The 23,033-nt window shown below is 41.8% G+C and overlaps 1 long non-coding RNA gene across 12 annotated transcripts in view; it reads left to right on the top strand.

Annotated features, from left to right (window-relative positions):
- LOC129650613 (uncharacterized) overlaps window positions 1–23,033 on the top strand; it is a 333,314-nt gene that overhangs the window by 39,624 nt on the left and 270,657 nt on the right. The gene's annotated exons all lie outside the window — the stretch shown is intronic.

Below are 23,033 nucleotides of genomic sequence, written 5' to 3'. Positions count from 1 at the left end.
CAGTTGCTTAATTTTAGGAACATGGATATATTTTGCCAAGTTGTGATCCCACCGGGCCTCTGAGCAGTCTGAACTTGGAATGAAATCTAAACCATGAAGTCTTAAACTTATGAAACTAGAAAAAAAAAAGTAATTTCCAGGTTCAAAGTAAAAACAGGTTTTATCAGGCTTCTGGATGAGAGTTGATCCAAAATATAATCATCCAAAAATAATATTCTGAAGGTTTACTTCAGAAAAGTCAGAGACCAATAGGTGAAACTTTCTTTGTAACAGATGCAAAAAGGTGAAATGTGGGGGAATATGTCTTCTTCCTGGAACATATTTTTTTTGTGTGATGTCAGATACTCTTATTTCTTGACTAGGAAAGAGCTATGGCTAGTAGATTTATAAGTTTGAATCCTCAGCTATATGGCTTACTTTTGAAAGGCAGAGTTCACAATTATACTCTCCTGAGATGAAGAGGTTTCAAAATGAGTTAGACCAAAGACAAACAGCATAGTTCAAAGCAGATTTGGCATATCATAAACAAACTATGAAGATAATGAAGGATGGTGATGCTCATGTGATACTTCCTATTCTTCCTTCAGGATGTACCTCAGATTTTAGCTTCTTCTGTAAACTTCCTATAAACTTTCTTTTTGTCTTTCCCTCAGCCTGTGTCTCCCCACTTCCTCGGGCCCATTTCCTTCCACCAGCTGCCTCGTGCCCCTGGTCTGTGGCTTCTCCCTCAGACCTGTTCACCACACCCATGATCCAATCTGCCCTCACAAAGCCTGAAATCTTTGGGAGAAGGGTACAGGTGAGGAGTTCCAGCTTGTCCGAAGTGATGGGCATTTCCCCTTTGGACACCACTCTGAGTCAAAGGGTTTCTTAGTCCTCCTGCCTGCTTTCAGGGAGGAATGGGAAGAGTCTTGCACAGGTCCCTGGGAGGGATTGTCCATTTTAAATATAGAGTGTTGCCTTCTGTCCCCCCAGCAGGAGAGTGGCTTAGTAAGTCATGACACGTTCAAAATGCAGAACACCATGCAGCCATTAAACATACTGTTTTTTCCAGGACTTTGTAATGACTTGAGAAAATACTCTTTTTATAATATTTCATTAAAATATAAGCTAGCACTACATATATGATAGAACTCTAGTTTTGTTTTAAAAACACATGCATGGCAAAAGGACTAAAAGGAAGCACACCTGCATGATGAGGTGATGAAATTAGATTTTAAAAATAGTTTCTATTTCCAGTTTTCTAAAATGTGTATATATCATTTTAGTGAGAAGAACTGTTACATTAAAAGAGATTATGCCTTTCCTTTTTCTCACACTAATCATGGTATCATTTTCTCATCCTTAATTTCCAGTTTCCAGTATGCATAAAGGGAGATTTCATATTTGCTTGAGGAAGTAGTTCCAAATAGGTAGTACTAATTGAAAAACTGCTTTGTCAAAACAAATTTGGATTAAATGAGTTTAAATTTTTTTTAATTTTTAAGAAAAAATCTATTTTTTAATTGAAGGATAATTGCTTTACATACTTTTGTTGTTTTCTGTCAAACCTCAGTGTGAATCAGCCATAGGTAGATTAGACATATGTCCTGTCCCTCCTGAACCTCCCTCCCTATGTGGGATGGGGAGGGAGACGGGAGGGAGGATTAAATGAGTTTTAATCAGACTTTCAGAAAGTTAGTCCTTTCAGCTCTCCCTTCTCCTCTCTCTCACATTCTCTTCTTGTATAAGCTTGACTCTGAACCGTATTTCATCCCACTGAGTTTCAAATGCTTCTTGAAATTTCACACTTTCTGGAACAGTCTCCTGGAGATGCCTCCTTGTCCTGCTCCTATTCCCGTCCTCAAACTTATGATTTCTTATTTCCTTAGGAGCAAGAAATGTATCTCTCTGGAACTGTGTCTCTGAAAGACACATTGACTATGCTAAGTTAACCTTCAGAAAGCTTTCTTTCTCTCTGTTCAGCACTAATTCAACTTTGTAATCTAGGAGATAGTAAATGGAATCCAAAAATGTTAGATTTGGAAGAAACTGCATAGATTATTTGATTCTACCTCTTTCTTCTAAAGGAAAGGAAATCTAGGTCCAAAATATTTTAAATGGCATTCCCCAGATCACGCAACATGAATGATGACATGTATAACATCATTTATGAAACGAGTCGCCAGTCCAGGTTTGATGCACGATACTGGATGCTTGGGACTGGTGCACTGGGACGACCCAGAGGGATGGTACGGGAAGGGAGGAGGTTTCAGGATGGGGAACACGTGTATACCTGTGGCAGATTCATGTTGATATATGGCAAAACCAATACAATATTGTAAAGTTAAAAAATAAAATGAAAAAAAATGAAAAAAAATCATAATTATACTAGAAAAAAAAAATGAATGATGACAAACCAGTATCAGCGCCAAGTTTTGCTCACTGTTTGGAGGCTGTAGAGCCTGTTGGAAAGTGTAAGGGTGTTCGTATCAGACATCCTTGAGTTCAAGTCACTGCTCTGCTGATTACTGACTGTGAAACTGAACAAACTTCATTGCTGCAAACATCATTTTCCCAGCTGTAAAATGAGGATATAGTCTGTGTCTTGAAGAACTGCTGTGATATTAGAAATACTACATTTCATCTTCCTTTTGGATGATCAAAGAAAAACATACTTTTGTTGGGTTTTCTTTGAGCAGATAATTTCTTCAGGGGAATCAATTCATGAATCATTGATATAGACAGCTATACACCCAAGAAACAAATATAGGTGTTTTCAAGGTCCGTACTTTTAAACACCTTAGTTAACAGATGTCTTGCATAGGTCAACACCACCTTTATCTCAGTCTGTTCGTTTCACCTTTTACCATTCACACCTCTAGCTGCACATCCCATTCTTCTCTCACTGACATGGTTTACTTATATACTCATCTTTTAAAAATAATTTGTTTCCTTCATCTGTATCTTCCAGCACATGTAAATCACTGAGAAAAATCTCTCTTCTTTTTCTTTATCCATAAATTTAAAAACTCCCCAGTCCTGGAAGTCATGTATATTGATACTTATGGTAATGATTCACTTGTGAGCAGGAAAATGAAATTAACATTCTTTTTCAGGTTTATTAGATTGTAATAAAATATTAAAAGTGAAATACCTTTATTCATCAGATTGGCAAGAAAAACATAGACATAATATTCATTATTAATAAAGGTGAGTTGAAATTTATATTATAAACTATTATATTAATAATTATTAATGTATTAATATATAATACCATATGCGAAAGTGAAAGTGGTAGCTGTGCAGTTGTGTCCGACTCTTTGCAACCCTATGGACTGTAGCCCACCAGGCTCCTCTGTCTATGGGATTCTCCAGGCAAGAATACTGCAAGGGTAGCCATTTCATTCTCCAGGGGATCTTCCCGACTCAGGGAACAGACCTGAGTCTCCTTCATTGCAGGTGGATTCTTTACCATCTGAGCCACCAGGGAGGGCCTAATAGATTCTATTTTGCATCGATAGGTGATTATTAATGCAGCCTTTTGGGAGAACATTTTGACTGTATCTGTTTGAATTTAAAAATGCACTTATCCTTTGTATTCATGCATGTCCAAGAATATTTACTAAAGTATTATTTATAATATAAAAAATTAGAAGCAACTTAAATGTGTCTTGGTAGGGAAGTGATTAAATGAATTATGGTTCATTCATTTTATGGAATACTCTGATGCAGATAGAATAATGTAATAGATATGCATTTATTGACATGGAGAGGTCTCTAAGACGGTGTTATGCGAAAAGAGCAAGGTGATGAATAGTATGTATGGTATGATATCATTGTATAATATGCAACATATAAAAAAGATGTGGAAGGATATGCTCCAAGTAGAGTGGTTATTTTGGAGAGGAAGGGGTTTTTTTTTTTTTGAAAGGTATTAGGATGCATATTTTTACTTATAATATTAAAAAAACTTTTAAAAATTAAATTTTAACATTAAAAAAATAGAAACTCCTCATGTGATTTTTGATGCCCATACAGGTTTAAAGACCAAATAACCTTGAAGTGTAGCAGCTTGAAACAACACACATTTGAAAGTATGTCATACTTTCTGAAGGTTAGGGATCCAGGAATAGCCTATCTACATCCTTTGCTTTAGGATCTCTCAGAAGGCTGCAGTCAGGGTGCTCACTGAACTGTCTGGTGAGTACAGCAGGTAAGTCAGAACTTCCCGGTCAAGCTGTCGCAGTTTTTGCTTGGTCATCAAAGAAACATGATCTTGCATCACCGCAGTGGAAGGTTATGCGAATGCTTTTGTTTTTGTTTTGTTTTGTTTATGGATGCTTTTGTTGTGTGCGGCTTTCAGCTGGTCTGCTTGGGTGTAGTGCTTGTGGGAATTAATCATTTGGATCAGTCACAGCACCTTTGCCATGTACTGCATAAGTCTTTTTTTGTGTTTCAGTTGCATTTTTTTAAGAAAAAAATTTTATTTAAATTGTTTATTCTCCTGCAAGGCTGTTGCTTCACTGTATAAAAATAGCACCAGCAAACACAGTATATTGCACAATTAAGATAGTAATATTCTTCATTGGACAGTACACAACTAACAGACTTTCCTCCACTGGCAGTTATTCCTAGTGAGAAGATCATTTTGACCCAAATCCAAGGATAGCTGTAAGCAAGTTACAATGTCATATGAGGTTTAAGATAACCATGTTATCCTTGAATTACATAATTTTTGTAACTAGTTTTACCAGAGATAATTTCAGGAATTCTGAATGTTATAACTGCTAGCCTAAAAATCACAGGATGCTGTGGAAAAGATGCAAGGTGTTTACCTGAAGTCATTAGAAAGTTAAGGGGTATTTTCTTCAGGAAACATTGTTACAAGTAGTTTCTTTTGCTAAAAGTTGCTCTTTAAATATCTATCCACTACTAAATTAAGACAACTATGCTAGATTAAATTGTTTCAAAGTAGTTTATTTAGGGGTTCCATTTTCACTCCTCAGTAGATTTTATGTATTTCTCATATGCTTCTTCACTCCTTAGTTCATCTAGTTCTGAAGGGTTACTGAATGTCATCTTGATCAGCCTACTGTCTTCATAACAAGATTTGTTGACAAGTTCAGGATTTTCTGCTAGAGCTTTATTACTTTTAGTTACTTCTCCTGATAGAGGAGAATAGAGTTCACTAGCAGCTTTCACACTTTCCAAAGCACCAAACTCCTCTTGTTTGTTCAACTTTGCCCCAACTTGAGGCAGACTACAGTAAACAACATCTCCCAGAGCTTCCTGTGCAAAATTGCTGATTCCCACTGCTCCAACACCGTTTTCTGTTGTTATCCATTCGTGTTTTCTGTGAATTTCTGCACCAACAACGGAGCGGGGCTGGTGCGCAGCAGGGCATGCTGGGTGCCAACCACAGCCCGCATGGCTCGCAGCACCATGTTCGCACAGGTGCAGAGGGTCTCTGCCCCGCATTTTTACCTTTCTTGAAATAATAAAGCATAGTATAACGAAAATGTTGCTCCCCCATCTTCAATATTAAAATGGCTACACAAAAGGTTACCAATTTTGATAATTGTTCTGAAATGCAGCACTGATGTGCCAGCTGTCATAATACAGTCATAATACATAACAAATACATATGTCATTAATACATAAACAAAATTGTTTCCAATGAGGTTAAAGATAAGTGCTGCTCCCAGGTGGCACTAGTGGTAAAGCTTCCTGCCAGTGCAGGTAGACTGAAGAGATATTGGTTTGATCCCTGGGTTGGGAGGATCCCCAGGAGGAGGGCATGGCAACCCACTCCAGTATTCTTGCCTGGAGAATCCCATAGACAGAGGAGCTTGTTGGGCTATGAACTAAAGTCCATAGGGTTGCAAAGAGCTGGATACAACTGAGTGACTCAGCATGCATGCAAGAGCCATTTTATGGAAAAAACTGAATGAACCTTTTGACCAGCCAATATATAAAAGAAGGCCAGCTCCAAAATAGATCTGACTGTTTTTCTCTCTTGTGGGATGGCTTGCTATCGATGCCAGATAGAAAACGGCATTCTGGTGCCCTGCAAAAATAGATACCCAGGTCTTGTTTGGCCACAGTTGTTTCTTAACCTGTCATTCCAATCAATAGACCAAACTAATGGCCTGACTTTTTCTGTGTGGAGATCCCACAGGTTTCCTGTCTTCTTGACTGGACATATGAAATGCTGTAAAAGACAAATCAAAAGACTTATTAACTCTCTTTGGATTCTGCCTTGACTTGGACCATTTGAAGTTTTGGCTTGGTTAATGTCTGTTTTTACAGTTATTCAACCCAGGGCTTCATTTCTTACCCAAGAGTTCATAGCCATGCCTATGAACTAGCTCAGGTTCACTCACCAATCCCCTGTGCCAGGGATTCTGGTCAGGGATGTCCTGAGATTGGGGCAGTGAGTGCCAAGGCCCCAGGCACATTGCACTCAGTTCCTACCCTTGTGCAAACAGCGCTGAGGGCTTTGCATTCTGATCATTTAATGAGTCAGTATGTTCAGTTAAAATATGTGAGCATGGCAGGATCGAAACATCCCAGCAGGGGCTAGATCTTGTTCATCTCTGTGTCCTCAACACTCTGTACTCAATGTGATACTGAGAAAGGAGACCTGGACTGGAAATTTCCCAGATCTAGGTTTATAATTTTGTACAAGCGATTTAAGTTTTTAAAGGTTCTACTTCATTGTCTATGCTAAGTTGCTTCAGTTGTGTCCGACTCTGTGCAACCCCATAGATGGCAGCCCACCAGGCTCTGCTGTCCGTGGGATTCTCCAGGCAAGAACACTGGAGTGGGTTGTCATTTCCTTCTCCAATGCATGAAAGTGAAAAGTGAAAGTGAAGTCGCTCAGTCGTGTCCAACTCTTAGCAACCCATGGACCGCAGCCTACCAGGCTTCTCCATCCATGGGATTTTCCAGGCAAGAACACTGGAGTGGGTTGCCATTGCCTTCTCCAATGCATGAAAGTGAAAAGTGAAAGTGAAGTCACTCAGTCGTGTCCAACTCTTAGCAACCCCATGGACCGCAGCCCACCAGGCTCCTCCATCCATGGGATTTTCCAGGCAAGAGTACTGGAGCAGGTTTGCCTTCTCCGTCTATATAGAGTGGGCCTAATTATATTCACATAATGCGAACATTGGTGAATTAGGTTTGTGAAGGCACTTAGCCCAGAGTCTGGTATGTCGAAGGCTCTCAGTTGATTACAATATAGTGAGTAGGGCTCCAAGTGGTCGTGAAGGGGAATCGTCCCTGACAGTAATCCAGCTCTACCACAAGGAGGCGTCCGAGCTCCATGGTTGATTGTTTTGACCAGTTCCATCTTCAAAGCCAGCTATGCAGTTCAATCTCTGCAAGTTTACACTTAATTTGTTACTGAAGAGTCAGTGAGTGACCTACTCCTTCATTCCTTTTCTATTCAAACTGCTGTGCTTAAAATTAAGACAGTCCTTTTTTGTTTGTTTGTTTTTGCTTATCTCCATGGGGGGTACAGGCGACACAGTTGGCTCACACCTTGTTTCTTGTTCCAAAGATTTGGACTCTTTGTGGGATGGTAAGTGAAACTAGTCTTCCTTATCTTATACAACCAAGGGGGGCCGCCTGTGGCCCAAATGCGCTGTGGCTCGCTCTCTTCCCGTCTTAGAAGCAGCCTCTGGCCGTGTGCCCTGAGCTCGGGCAGTGCACCTGTGGTCTGAAGAGCCAGTGTGAGCCTTTATGGCGCTGCTTTGCCTCACAGAGGTAAGATTAGGAAGCACCTTTGAGGAGGAATAAGCTGCCATCAGATGGGGAGACTGAGGGTCAGAGTAGGGCCAGAACCTTGGGGCTCAGTTTCTTCGTGGGTAAAACAAGAGAATTGGGCTGAATATTCTCTAAGATCCCTCCAGTGTGGGCATTTTTTCGTGTTCAGATCCAGAGGCTGTGCTCACAAGGCCAGCTGTCCGACTCCCCTGAGGTGTGTGAGTTGGGTTATGAAGAGCAGATTGAGATGTTGTGAACTCGAGTGTTACTGTGATTTATGGGTGTTGTAACCTGGCCCTCAGAGCCATGCTGAGGCTTTCTCAAAGTAGACATTATGCCTTGGAACATGCTGTTCTGATGAGCAACACAAAGACACATCAAAGACTCCAGCTTTCCTGCTTGGCTCTTGGGCCCATGACTCTCTTTTTTATAGTCCTGTGACGCTGGGACAGCATTAGCATTTACTGCCATTTGCTAAGCACAACATGGTACAAGAAGGCACTGGTCATGCATGTTCTCATGGAAGTAAGTGGCCATCCTAGGAGGAGAACTCAGCTTTCTGACATTTGTTGGGCATTTCGTATTGACAGCTGCAAGAGTACAAAGGAAAGAGCCCACAACTCAGAACAGAGCCTTGTTGTTGTCCAGTTGCTCAGTGGTGTCTGACTCTTTGAACAAAACCTGCCTGGGTTTCAATTCTGCCTCCTGTTTCTTGGCAGTGAGGTTTCAGGCAGGTAGCTTAACCTCATTGAGGTTTCATTCCCTACCTGTGAAATGGGATGACAATACACCCCCTGTTCAGAGTGGTTTTTAAGGGGTGAAGAAAAGGTATTACTATAAGGTGTTCATGAAATATGAAATTAAATTTTTTTTTTTCATTTTGACACAGGAGCAATATGATATGCTTTTTCTGTCCTGAAATGGAAGTTGAGGTAGGGTTAAAAGATGGAACAAAATAACCTGAGGACTTAAAGAACTTTAATGAGCATCAGGGTCTGAATTAGGGATAACTGAAAATAAAAAGAAGAGAGTGATTAGGATTATGTGGGAAAAATACACAAGACTCATGAATGTCCCTGAGCTTCTGCAAGAAGAAAAGTGAGGAATCTTGAATTCATCAGGGATTCCTGAAGTGCCAGATTGCCAAGGATCACATCAAGCTGGTGTCCATGGCTTCTAATCTGTTATCAGTCTGCTAGTGTATTTATCCCCTTTCTGACTCTTCTGTCTTATTGGACCATGCAGCTATCTGTTGAGCATCTATCATGACCCAGCCACATGTCACTGCTGGGGACAATAGGAAGCAAGGGCAGGTCCTGACCTCTACGATGTGATAGGAAAGGTCCAGGTGAAAAGGCAAGTTCACTACTCCTAGAGCAAAGGGCCTTAGTTGAGGCCTGCCCCAGCGAGTGGGGAGGTGTGGGAAGCTCTTCCAGGCAGGAGTCAGGGAAGACCTGGCTAAGGAGGAAGTGTCTGGACTGGCAGTGGGGGCTACTCAAGGCATGGTTGTGGAGGGACCAGTGATGGGAGAGAAAAGAGCCAGCTCCTGAGGAGTTGTGTGCTGCCTCTCAGAGTTAGGGAGGAGGAGATGTAAGGATTGTTGGAATAGGCTGTTCACCCCTTCTTCTTCCTTCTCATAGAGCATGAGAGTATATGACATAGGCTAAACATATCAGTGTACAATTTTAACTCTTGCCTTCAGGATCTGATAGCATCATCTTAGATACTAAAGGAAGTAACTGAAGGAAGAATAAGATCCCCAGTGAACATATATATGTAAATCCATAGCTTCTCTAAGGCACTATTGTGAACTAACTCAATCGGCATTTGTTTTTTTAAAATGTTAGCACTCAATATTGATGAGTTTCTGTTAAAAATGAGACACTGTCTGTAGTAGCAGTGGAGATTGGTTTAATGCCTTAGAACAGTTTGGTGATCTGTAGTGGCAGCCACGAATGTAGCATGTCTCAGTCAAGCAACTCTAAGCTGAAAACATCGTTAAGTTGAAAATGAATGTATATACCTAACTTACCGAATGTCATAGTTAAGCTTATCCTAACTTACTATGTTCAAAACAGTTGCTGTAGCCTACAGATGGGTAAAATCTTCTAACACAAAGCCTATTTTTGTTGTTGTTTAGTCACTAAGTCATGTCCAACTCTTTTGTGACCCCCATGGACCATAGCCTACCAGGCTTCTCTGCCATAGGATTTCTTAGGCAAGAATGCTGGAGTGGGTTGCCATTTCCTTCTCCAAACACAAAGCCTATTTTATAATAAAGTGTTGAAGGTCTCATGCGTTTTATTGAATACTGTACTGGAAGTGAGAAACACAGTGCTTGTATGAGTAGAGTGTTTAAGGTGGTCGGGCTGTCCACCTTTGTGCCTCTGTGGCTGACGGGGAGCTTTAGCTTGCTGCCACTGCCCAGCACCACAAGAGAGTTTCGTACCTCATATCACTAGTATAAGAAGATCAAAATTCAAAGTATGGTTCCTACTGAGTGTGAATCACTTTCATAAAATTGTAAAGTTGAAAAATCATTAAGTTGAGCCATCGTATGTCAGGCACTGTCTGTATATATCCCTAGGCCTGCACCTGCCTCTTATTTCCATTCACCTACCCGCTAAAGGCACTAATGGAATCCGTCTCCCCCTCAACTAAGCATCTTTTCTGTGTGAAGCGCACAGACAGCACTTGCTGCAGGGGTGTCATTTAAGTAGACGGGATGAGTGGTACACTGCTGCTGTCTTAGCAGAGGCTTTGTCTTATTGAGTGCTAGATTCCTGGGGGCCTGGAATTGCATATGGCACACAGTAGGAGCTCAGTAAATACTTCCTAACCCATATGGTGTGCTTAAGTGAAGTGCCAACTCATGAGTCTGTTGTCTAGACATTTAAAATGATCATTATGAAGATAATGCATAAACTCACTTATGTTGAAACTTTAACCAGGAAGAAAGCAAGACTTAAGTTTCACTTCTACTGTATAATTACCACCAGGCAAAATTGTATATAAATGTAAAAACAAAGCCTGAAATGGAAATAAAATAGGCAAAACGAAAATAGTTAACGTTAGTATGCTGAGATTATGGGCCATTGATTTGCAACGTTAAGAAGTTTCCAAAATCAAGTGAAGTCATATATGTTTTGACCACACACTGAAGGCTGATTTAAGAAAAATAAGGCAATACAATATTAGTAAGTAGAATTAGATTTAAATAACTACTTCATTTCACAACTGTTTTCCTCCCTTGGAGTTAATAAATATTCTTCAGGCATCTGTAATCTAAACTCTGGAGTATCAGTCCCCAGGCAATCAACCTATTCAAAACCAAAAGGACTGGAGATGTAGAAGAGTATTTTATTTTCAGTATCCATTGTGAGAACTCATGTAAGTGAGCAATAAAGAATCATGAAGAGAAAAGCAAACCCTGGTTTGTTGGGAGGTTTAGATCTGCTCGTTGACCAGAGATTGAGTTCCTCTGATGATCTGAGCGTGCGGTGAGGTGGGTGAAATAGGGCCCAATTGGCTTTGCCACAGAACAGTCTGATTTACCTGTTTCAATTTTAGCGTTTATTCTCACTGCAAATCGATGAGTTCCTAATTGTGGGTATGGAATCTGAAGTGAAGCTTCCTAAGGTTCAGTTCTCCATTTCACAGGAGACTCTGCATCCTTGGAGGAAGATGTGTTCCTTTTCCAAGTCTGATTTTCCCAGTCTCTGGCTGGCTAACAGTTCAAGCTGCCGCTGATTGCACAGAGATGCCTATACAGCAGAAATTCAGTGTTTGGTGGGCATCAGAATCACCGGGAGAGCTTCCCAGCATGAGTTCTCAGACCCTGTCCCTGGAAAGTCTAATTCAGCAGGTCTGTGTGGGGTTTCTAGCCAGCTCCTGGCCCATGAGGACACTGATGCTGCCGGCTGGGGTTGCGTCCCTTTCGTAGCGTTGGCTGCAGCTTTCTCAGGTGGTCACCACATGATGTTCTAGAGGTTGTCTAGGTAAGGATTCATCTCTTCTATGACCAGGTTACAGTTACTCCCTAATTGTGATGTTAACCCCATTTATTTCTTGAGAGGCAGTCTCACAGTACAAAGAATGGGAGCTTTAGAAGTAGGTCCAGGGTCCAGTCTCTGCTCTGGCCTTTCCTCTGTGACCATGGAAGCCCAGCCTCTCTGAGCCAGCCTCAGTTTCCTCACCCACAAAAGACCCCCACCTGGTAGAGGTCTTTTAGAGATTAAATGAGATGGTGTTGGGAAAATAACCTATCACAGTATCTGATTCATAGTTGGTACTTTATAAATAGTGGTTCTTGATAGAATTTCTTTTCAGATGCTATAGATACCAGGATGCTATTAAGTTGATTCTTTAAGCATCTCTAGGGAGGTTTATCAGAGAAAGCAATGGCACCCCACTCCAGTACTCTTGCCTGGAAAATCCCTTGGGTGGAGGAGCCTGGTAGGCTGCAGTCTATGGGGTCGCTAAGAGTCGGACACGACTGAGCGACTTCACTTTCACTTTTCACTTTCATGCATTGGAGAAGGAAATGGCAACCCACTCCAGTGTTCTTGCCTGGAGAATCCCAGGGACGGCAGAGCCTGGTGGGCTGCCGTCTATAGGGTCGCACAGAGTTGGACACGACTGAAGCAACTTAGCAGCAGGGAGGTTTACAAGAGCACCTTTATGGAGTGGGTAGGTGGAACTAAAAGAAAGGGAAATGGAAAGGGAGAAAAGCCTGATCTAATTCATTAAACTGAAGCTTCTCTATTTGCCTCATTTTTGTGTTATCAAAGGGAAAATGCTTTCTGTTCTGTCTGTCCTGTCCTATCCTGTCCTACTCATTAAAATTTGAAGTCCCTAAAATGCTGTGTACTATACCAAGTGTTTTCTATCTTTAAGGGGAGGCAACCTGAGGAGATGCCAAAATTGTGGATTTTGAATCAGGCTTTTTTGTATTTGACCTCCCTGGTTGCTTGACCTCCAAGCTGGTTATTTCAGTTCATTTTTGTAGAATAGGGAGAATAACACTGAAATCACTAGGAGGCAAGGTACTTGGCTCACCTGACTGATTGAAGCCACCTGATGGAGACTGGGAAGAGCAAATATAAAGCAATGACTCCCACTTCACAGAGGTATTGTGAACATGAAATCAAATACCAGATACAAAAGTATTTTGTTATAAACCATGAATTGCTGTGCACATGTGAGGTGAAGAAGAAATAGTTTCCTTTACACTGTGGAACTTTGACTGAATATTCAGCTCTTCTCTCCTGCTCCTGCTCAACCTTCTTGAGTTTTTCTTTCCCAATATGATACATTTCTTGGCAATCAGTTCAGTTCAGTTCAGTCGCTCAGTTGTGTCCAACTCTTTGCGACCCCGTGAATCGCAGCATGCCAGGCCTCCCTGTCCATCACCAACTCCCGGAGTTCACTCAGACTCACGTCCATCGAGTCAGTGATGCCATCCAGCCATCTCATCCTCTGTCGTCCCCTTCTCCTTCTGCCCCAATCCCTCCCAGCATCAGAGTCTTTTCCAGTGAGTCAACTCTTCGTATCAGGTAGCCAAAGTACTGGAGTTTCAGCTTTAGCATCATTCCTTCCTAAGAAATCCCAGGGCTGATCTCCTTCAGAATGGACTGGTTGGATCTCCTTGCAGTCCAAGGGACTCTCAAGAGTCTTCTCCAACACCACAGTTCAAAAGCATCAATTCTTCGGCGCTCAGCCTTCTTCACAGTCCAACTCTCACATCCATACATGACCACAGGAAAAACCATAGCCTTGACTAGCCGGACCTTTGTTGGCAAAGTTAATGTCTCTGCTTTTGAACATGCTATCTAGGTTGGTCATAACTTTCTTTCCAAGGAGTCAGCATCTTTTAATTTCATGGCTGCAGTCACCATCTGCAGTGATTTTGGAGCCCCCCAAAATAAAGTCTGACACTGTTTCCACTATTTCCCCATCTATTTGCCATGAAGTGATGGGACCGGATGCCATGATCTTCATTTTCTGAATGTTGAGCTTTAAGCCAACTTTTTCACTCTCCTCTTTCACTTTCATCAAGAGGCTTTTTAGTTCCTCTTCACTTTCTACCATAAGGATGGTGTCATCTGCATATCTGAGGTTATTGATATTTCTCCGAGCAATCTTGATTCCAGCTTGTGCTTCTTTCAGTCCAGCGTTTCTCATGATGTACTCTGCATATAAGTTAAATAAGCAGGGTGACAATATACAGCCTTGACATACTCCTTTTCCTCTTTGGAACCAGTCTGTTGTTCCATGTCCAGTTCTAACTGTTGCTTCCTGACCTGCATACAGATTTCTCAAGAGGCAGGTCAGGTGGTCTAGTATTCCCATCTCTTTCAGAATTAGGAAACACTTAATGCCACCTTCATCTTGGAATCTAATGACTCACTGATAAAGTAACTTTAATTCTGCTTGAAATGGTAGAAGAAATTCTTCCTATTCTTTATGACAGCACTTGATGCTTTCTCATGTAGGTACAAGTTTGTTGGTTGATTAGACAGTCTACTATAGAGGAATGATCCTGGACTTAAACTTCACAGACCCAGGTTTTAATCTTCAGTTCAGTTCAGTTCATTTACTCAGTTGTGTCTGACTGTTTGCAACCCCATGGAGTGCAGCACACCAGGCTTCCCTGTCCATCACCAACTCTTGAAGCTTGCTCAAACTCATGTCCATTGAGTTGGTGATACCATCCAACCATTTTATCCTCTGTCATCCCCTTCTCCTCCTGCCTTCAATCTTTTCCAGCATTAGGGTCTTTTCTAATGAGTCAGTGCTTCACATCAGGTGACCAAAGTATAGGAGCTTCAGCATCAGGCTTTCCAATGAATATTCAGGATTGATTTCCTTTAGGATTGACTGGTTTGATCTCCTTGCAGTCCAAGGGACTATCTTAATCCTGGCTCTGTCAAATAACAGATCTTGGCAACTTGCTTCCCTTCTGTATAAAGACAGTATCAGGGCCAGAGGTTAGAGATCCTTGAGTCTAGGAAAGGCAAAATATAGGCTAGTGGGTCAAATATGGCCCCCCATCTGTTTCTGTAAATAAAGTTTTATTGGGACCCAGCCCTGCTCATTTGTTTACATATTCCGTGTGGCTGTTTTCTTGATACAAAGACTGAATGAGCAGTTGCAACAGAGACCATATGGTGTACAAAGCTGAAAATCTGTACTCTCTGATTGTTTACAGAAGAAGTGTGCTGACAACTGCTCGAGTCCAGCACCCCCCGTCTTCCTTTTTAAACCTGGGAAGTTAATTCCATAAAGAGGAAGGAACTTGTCCAGGAGCGCATACAGAATCAGCAAAGGCAAAAAGGCAAACATTTAGGAAAGAAAAAATTAAGGTTAGTGAATATTCTCCCATAATCCAGAGCCCTGGACATATCAGTTATACTAAGATCTTTCAGCTATATTTCAGGGACTTTGCCTTCCCTCATTTTATATCTGTCTAAATAAGACAAATATTATATTTAAATGGTTCCAAGGAAAGGAGTGCCTTGGAGAGTCATATAATGAAGGCTTTGCTGTGTAACTCCAACACATTCATCTTCATGAACATATATAGCCAAAACATCCACTGGCATTTTGTTTTTATAGTACTCTCTCTGATGTCATGATTAATCTGAACTTCACTAATTTGGAAGTTGTGTTAATTTGATGACATAAGTTCTGGTTTAATTTATCTTTGCATATTCCTGACAAAATGGTTCATTAAGCAAGTTGATACTGTAAACAAAATGTTGGGAGAGTGGTGTTTAAATTACACAGAAGGGTGAATGATTTTTTAGGCACTGCCAAATCATTTAGAAGTGTTTATTTGAAAATAGATGATGACTAGGCAAATCACAAACCATTTCTGTTTGCTAATGCATGTTCAAGGTCCTTCAGTTGGAAAACATTCTGACAATGTCTCTGTTTGGATATTGAGAGTCACTTCTCTCAGGATAGTCTATAACTCAGATTTTCCACTACTTATGATCATCCTTTCTCTACAGGAAGGCACAAATGGAATATCAATATAGGAGAAGACCTTAGAAATATTAGTTCCTAAACTGTAGGGATATTGAGATAATTTAGGTGATAGAGTCTTGTAGTAAGAAGTTTTTTCCCTTTAAGTTACCTTTCAATCCTTTTTTCTCTTTTCTTTTTTTTGATTAGGGAAGTCTCAGATAGGTGTTAGAATATCCTTAACACCTCTTTACTAATTTCTTTGCTTCTAAACCAGAGAGCAGACATCAGGGGGCTCATCCTCGAAAGGCAATGCTTCCCAGAGATAATTAAAAGCCTTTTTTTTTTTTTCATTGTACTTATTTTTATGGCTGCCTTCTGTTCTGGCAAGTGATAGTGGTTTCCATTCATGGTAATTCTATCAAGTTTCCTTTTAAAATCAATTTCAAGGAAGGAAAACAGTGAGGAAACATGGCAATTTTAACCAGATGTAACATGAAAATAGTACATCTGTGTGGATATGACACAAATCACAATCTGGCATATGTTAATATGGAAAACATAATGAAGATGGGCTCACATGATGAACGTTGGGGTTAAAGAACTCGAGTCCAGTTGTCTTATTTTATGGCAGAGAGAACTGATGCCCAGAGAGGGCTAGAGACAGCTTACAGTCTTACAGCCTTGGTTTCAGAGTCAAGAACAAGAGAAGGGCCCTGACTCTAGTCTTACACTTTCTGCTACCTGATATCGCCTTGCACCAATTTTGGTGTTCCTGCCCAGGTACAAGCAAAAGCATCTGGGAATGTGAGCTAGTTCACAAGTTTTGTTTTTTTTTTTTTTCCTCCTACTAACCTGCCTTGCATTAGAATGTTTGCCTTAAACTGGCCTGTGCTGTGGCAGTGAAGCAGAGTTTGCTAGAAAGACAGTGAAACATAGGATTGGGCCCTCATCCTGTTGTGGTTCTGATTCCTTCTGTGACTTGCCAGGAGCTCATACAATATCAGCTGATTGAGAAGAAAGAGATCCTTTCTCAGAATGTGATCCTTTTAGTAATATCCCAGAAAGAATTTGTATTCTCCCCTCAATGGAGCTTGCTACTTCGTAACGTGGCCTTGGTGAATGCAATCTGAGGATCTTCTGGGGTTGAGGGGGAATGACCCATAGCTCTGAAACTTCAGATGCCTACTTCCTGAGACCCGAAATAGCAGGTTGTTGAGGCCTCTGATTGTGGAATCTTCTGGGAGTAGGAACTGCAGTAGTGCCTCTTCTGTCTCTGCCTCTCCTTGCAGCAGGTCTGGAAGCAGCCCTGCAGTCAGTCGGGGATGTGATCGCCCCTTTTCCCCCATGCTCTTGGCCTGTGGCTGAAGCTGAGATGCTGAGTTCTACTGTGGGGCCCCACCTATTGGCTGTGTCTCTCTGGCATCCCAGGCATGTGGAACATAGACAGATGTAACCTTCTTGCTTTGAAAGTAAAGCAATGGAGGGAACAAAGACTCACTTCTTAGAGTATTGCGCCAGGACACATATTTCCTATGCATTTTTTAGATGCCACTCGACCCACCCCAGCCAATAATTGTCCAGAAACCACATACCAGCTCTAATGGCACATGCTGACATTTGTTTTTAACAGTAGCCCTTCAGGTGACTCGGTGATTGGCAAATCAGGAGATGAAAGGCCAGATGAGGAAGCTGGCTGGAGATCAATATCTCCCCTCAGTCACTATTTGGAAATGACAGAAGAAGGCTTTAAATAATGGTAATACAATTGCTGCACTTATTGAGCATCTACTTTGATCCAGGCACTGTCCCTCCCAACCGCTCTATTTCTCTTGTCCTATTGAATTCTCTCAAACACCTTTGAAGATAGATACTATAGCCCTCAATTTTTTGATGAGGAAATGAGGCTCAAAGAGGTTAAGGTATTTGCTGAGGGCAAATAGCCAGCAAAAGGCAGAGCTGGGAGATTTGATCCTAGTTTTTTCTGATGTTGGAACTTATGGTCTTTTCAAAGTGCAGCGGCCTTTATAGAAATGCTGGATTATCAGGATTCTCTGGTCTTGTGAAAATTATACTATTTATTGATAACAGGTTGGATTATAATTCATTAAATGAGAAACATTACACATGGGGCTAGGAGAAGATTAAAAGGAAGAGATTATGGCTGGTTTGTTTTTGAATCCTTAGGGCAGATGTCCCATTGTCTCACATGGAGGGCAGTGACCAGCACCCAGCATAGGGCCTGGTACCAGGGGCACTCCCAATTGAATTGGATTTAGAATTATTTATATCCCTGAGCCCTGGAATAAACATGCATTGGTGAGAGGGAAAGTCATCAGGAGCAAATTTGCATTAAAGTTCCAAAAAACATTATTAATAAGTGTTTCACATTTTTAGGTGTTTTTTCCTCCAGTGTTATCTTTTCCATTCCAACATACACCCTAACTGTAATTAAGTCATTTGGATAATACCATCTTACATCCAAGTTTTCTGCCTCTCATTTCAGTTCAGTTCAGCTCAGTTGCTCGGTCGTGTCCGACTCTTTGCAACCCCATGGACTGCAGCATGCCAGGCCTCCCTGTCCATCATCAGCTCCTGGAGTTTACTCAAACTCGCATGTCCATTGAGTTGGTGATGCCATCCAACCATCTCATCCTCTGTTGTCCCTTTCTCCTCCCGCCTTCAATCTTTCCCAGCGTCAGGGTCTTTTCCAATGAGTCAGTTCTTCGCATCGGGTGGCCAAAGTATTTCTGCCTCCAAATGTCTCTCTATTCAAGCCCAGTTAATCTCCCATGGTCCCACCAGGACAAGGAGCATCTTTCCTCAATGCAATCCTGATTATACTTTTCCTTGGAAAAAACACTGTGTTCTGACAGAACCCTGGGAGGCCCTCTTCCCCCTTGAAGCTGGGGGTATTTTTGATTGCTCTCTGTCTTAGTGCATAGTGCTGTACCTCACACAAAGCAGGGACTTAACAGTTTTCGTTTTTTAATTGATAACCTTCTCTCTTAGTGAAATGTCCTTCCCTTTTTTCTTAATTGAAACACATTTCTACTCATTCCTAGGACTGTCTTGGGTCAGCTTCCTCGAAGCAGAGCCTGAGATGGGGATAGTTTTGCGTGTGGGTTGTTGAGGTAGTGCACTTAGAAGGAGAACCTGTGAGGAAGTGAGGACGACAGGGCAAGGATGGGGCCAAGAGCGACTTTCAGCTGAAATCTGACCTCAGTTTTACCCCACAGGGAGGAAGATCACCTCTGCGACAGGCTCAGGCCTTTTCTACCCTGAACTAGTCAGGCATTGTTGCATCTGTTTTTGTTTGGTGGGGGGTGGACGCATAACATCTCAGTCACTGGCAGGCCAGGTGGCTTCTGCCTGCTGCAGGCAGTTCTCTGAAGAAGGGCACAGCTGGGATCCCCTAGCAGCCAACTGAACTTCTGGGTGATCAGCGTGTGAACCAAGTAAAGAGTTGCTGGGTCTGGGGCAGTACAGTATCGATTTCCAACACCAAGAGCAGGTATCACCTCCCCTATGACTGGGGTGGAGCTTAAAACATGAATGATTTTTACTGTTACCAACATAGAATTTGCTGCCTTGTTCAATATTTGAGTTACATGCTTAGTCATGGAATAAACTGAAGCTTTGGAAGCCAGTCACATCTGGGATTCAGATCTAGCTCTGCCCTTCCTTGCCTTTGAACATCGCTTTACCTCACTGAGCTTAGTTTCTGCCTCACAGAATTGTTGCAGCACCCCATGAGCTATGAACACACAGCACCTGGCCGATAGGAGACTCAAAAGAGTGGATTCTATACATGAATGAACAACTTGCAATGAATTTTATGCTTTTCAAAGAGTTGTCAGTTTCCGCCTCTCTTATTACCCACACTCCATGGATAAAGAAACAGAGTGGATAGATCTGGTCACTTGCAGAAGGTAGCAGTCAATAAATGGCAGGGCTGGGTCTTATCCTGGGACTCCGCTAAGGAAAAGCAGAGGTAGATTTTGCTGGATTTTTGCCTGTAGTCGTCACTTTCAGCTCTGGGGAAACCCCAGTGAAAATTAGACTGGAGCCAATACTTTCTTTACTTAAGGCAGACCAAGAATAGAACTAATATGCATTGGGCGCCTACCATGTGCCACACACCAGGGTAGGCATTTTTATACCTAAAAATCCTCATAACCAGGTGGGAAGTTTCACCCCAATTTAGTAGATGAGAAAAGCTAGCCGGTTGTTCAAGTCCCACATGTTATGTGGAACCCCAGGCTCTCTCTTCAGAGATGGGCTGCCTTCTTGAAGGAAGGAGTGTGGCTCTTGCATCTGTCCTCTGCTGGAGTCTGACCTGACAGCGGCTTTTTCAGCCCTCATCCCATGCTGCTTACTCCCTTGGTTGTCTCCACCCCTGCCCAGTGTGTCTGCGGATGGTATTTTTATTGCTGTGACGCAGAACTAGACTCTTCCCAGGCCAGTGCTATCTGTCTGCCCAGTGGACACTGAAGGCCCTTCATAGCACATACCATCCAGAGGCACATTCCACACATGCATGGCTCAAAGGTAGCATTGTGTGGGCCCACATGTGTGTGCTTGCCCAGGCAACCTGGGCCCCAGGTGAGGCCCCTGGGATGAGACAGTCTGTCAGACTGTGTCTCGGGAAAGACTAGAGTGGTTGTTCCTGTTCTCTGTTCACAGATGTCTCTGTGCGGTGCCTTGGTGCTGGAGGCTGGGAGCCCCCTCTGTGACAGTCAGTGCCCTTCATTAACTGGGCCACTCATACATTGCACCCCACTTACTGAGCATCTGCTGTGTGTCACTCAGCCTTGTCCCTGAGGAGCTCAAAATCTGATGGGAAACATACAGAAAGTAAAAACCATTACTGTTTAATTTGTAAAAAGATGAAAAATTGTTCACAGTTTACTGTAGCTATTGCCACTTCCTAAGGGGAGTGGGATAATCCATGTTAGGGGAGACCCTTTGAGTTGGAGCCTTCCTCTCTTGTAGGTCCTTCCCTGATGGGCTCAGGCAAGGTTAGCTACTCACTCTTTCTTAGTTACACCGGGGGAGGCACATGTCACTTCTGTTGTAACTGTCCACCTACTTGTCACTGTCTGCCATTAGATTATGAACTCTTTGAGAGGTTGACTAGTGCCTGATCTTTTTGACTTTTGGAAGCAGTATGGTTTTGGGATCAGAGACACCCAAATCTGAATGCCAGAGCTGCTAATGACTAATTCAGGGTTAGGACAAGGGTGAAGACAGTCAGGCACTTACCTTGGGTGCAAAGTTAAAGGGGCATTGGCAAGCTCAGTAATCAAGGTAAACAAGGTTTTAGTGTAATATTTAAAATAAAATCAACATTAAGGTAAAAAATCCATGATGGACTACATTTTAGGTAAAGACAGGACCTGATACAGAACTTGCATGACTTCTCAATTGCCTCTGTGTAATATTAAGTTTTCATTAATTTGGATTAATTTCTGTATTAATATTGACTTCAAAAAATGTTTCCCTCAAGGAGCTCATGTTCTAGTGGAGTAGGTAGACATGTTCACAAATGAACATAATATACTGTAAAGGAATGTGCAACATATGTGTGCAAGAGGCACAGTTCACCTCCCAGGGTTGCTGTGGCTGCTTGTGGGGTGGATGTTGGGAAACACCATTGAGAAGTGACATTTGACCTGGGTTTTGAAGGATAAGAAATCAACAGCTGTGTGAGAGGTGGATGGTGGAAGAGAAGCAGAGAGAATTGCCTGAGAAGAAGCAGAAAATCATGGAAGTGCTGATATATCTGTTGTTGTTCAGTCACTAAGGCATGTCTGACTCTTTGCAACCCCATGGACTATAGCATGGCAGGCTCCTCTGACTTCCACTATCTCCCAGAGTTTATCTCAAATTCATGTCATTGAGTTGGTGATGCTATCTAACCATCTCATCCTCTGTCACACCTTTCTCCTTTTGCCTTCAATCTTTCTCAGCATCCAGTCTTTTCCAATGAGTTAGTTGGCTCTTTGAATCGGGTGGCCAAAGTATTGGAGCTTCAGCTTCAGCAACAGTTCTTGCAATGAATGTTCAGGGTTGATTTCCTTTAGGATTGACTGGTTTGATCCCCTTGCAATCCAAGGGACTTTTGGAAGGAAAAAAAAAAAGTCTTCTCCAGTACCATAATTTGAAAGGATTAATTCTTCAGCACTCAGCCTTCTTTATGGTCCAACTCTCACATCTGTACATGACTACTGGAAATAACATAGCTTTGACTATATGGACCTTTGTCTGCAAAGTAATGTCTCTGCTTTTTATAATAATACACAGTCTAGGTTGGTCATAGGTTTCCTTCCAAGGAGCAAGTGTTTTTTAATTTCATGGCTGCAGTCACTGTTTGCAGTGATTTTGGAGCCCAAGAAAATAAAAACTGTTAGTACTTCCACTTTTCCCCCTTCTGTTTGCCATAGAGTGATGGAACCAGATGCCATGATCTTAGTTTTATTAATGTTGAGTTTCAGGCTAGCTTTTTCACTCTTCTCTTTCACCCTCATTAAGAGGCTCTTTAGTTCCTCTTCACTTTCTGCCATTAGAGTGGTATCATCTGCATGTCTGAGGTTGTTGATGTTTCTCCTGATATTCTTGTTTCTAGCTTGTGATTTGTCCAGCTCAGCACTTTGCATGATGTACTTCACATGTAAGTTAAATAAGCAGGGTGGCAATATACAGCCTTGTTATACTCCTTTCCCAATTTTGAAACTGTCTGTTGTTGTTCCACGTCTGGTTCTAACTGTTCTGCTGCTTAACCTGCATATAGGTTTCTCAGGAGACAGATAAGATGGTTTCGTACTCCCATCTATCTATTAGACTAGGGAATGTCTAATAGGTTGGCTTGTTAGTTTTGGTGAGAGTTGTTCAGTTGATAAGAGAAATCATAATTTCCATTTGGTTGTGTTTCAAAGAGCATTCAAGGGAAGTTTCCCTACAGGCAATTAGAGATCCTGAGAGTGAGAATAGAAGAGAGGTTTTGGACTCAGAGCTAAGAGGTAGGAGGTAAAGTCATGAAAGAATGCTTCTCAAGGGAATGGTGTGGGCTGTCTGGCCTTTTACAGAAAAACTTAGCTGACCCTTGGTCTATTTCAGAGCTAGTGTGCATAGAGTTCCTTATATAATTATGTCATTCAACCTTTACAATATTCCTGTATGATAGATTTTATTAGTTTATTATCTCTCATTTTAGACATGAAAACCTTAGTGAGGTAAAGTAACTTGTCCAAGATTACATATTATGAGAGTCATTGAAATCTAGGACAGAGTTAAATCAGAGGAAATTGTCAAGG

This window comes from Bubalus kerabau, chromosome 4 (assembly GCF_029407905.1).
Source record: "Bubalus kerabau isolate K-KA32 ecotype Philippines breed swamp buffalo chromosome 4, PCC_UOA_SB_1v2, whole genome shotgun sequence".
NCBI classification, from domain to species: domain Eukaryota; kingdom Metazoa; phylum Chordata; class Mammalia; order Artiodactyla; family Bovidae; genus Bubalus; species Bubalus kerabau.
This window is presented reverse-complemented; position numbering and strand designations above follow the sequence as displayed.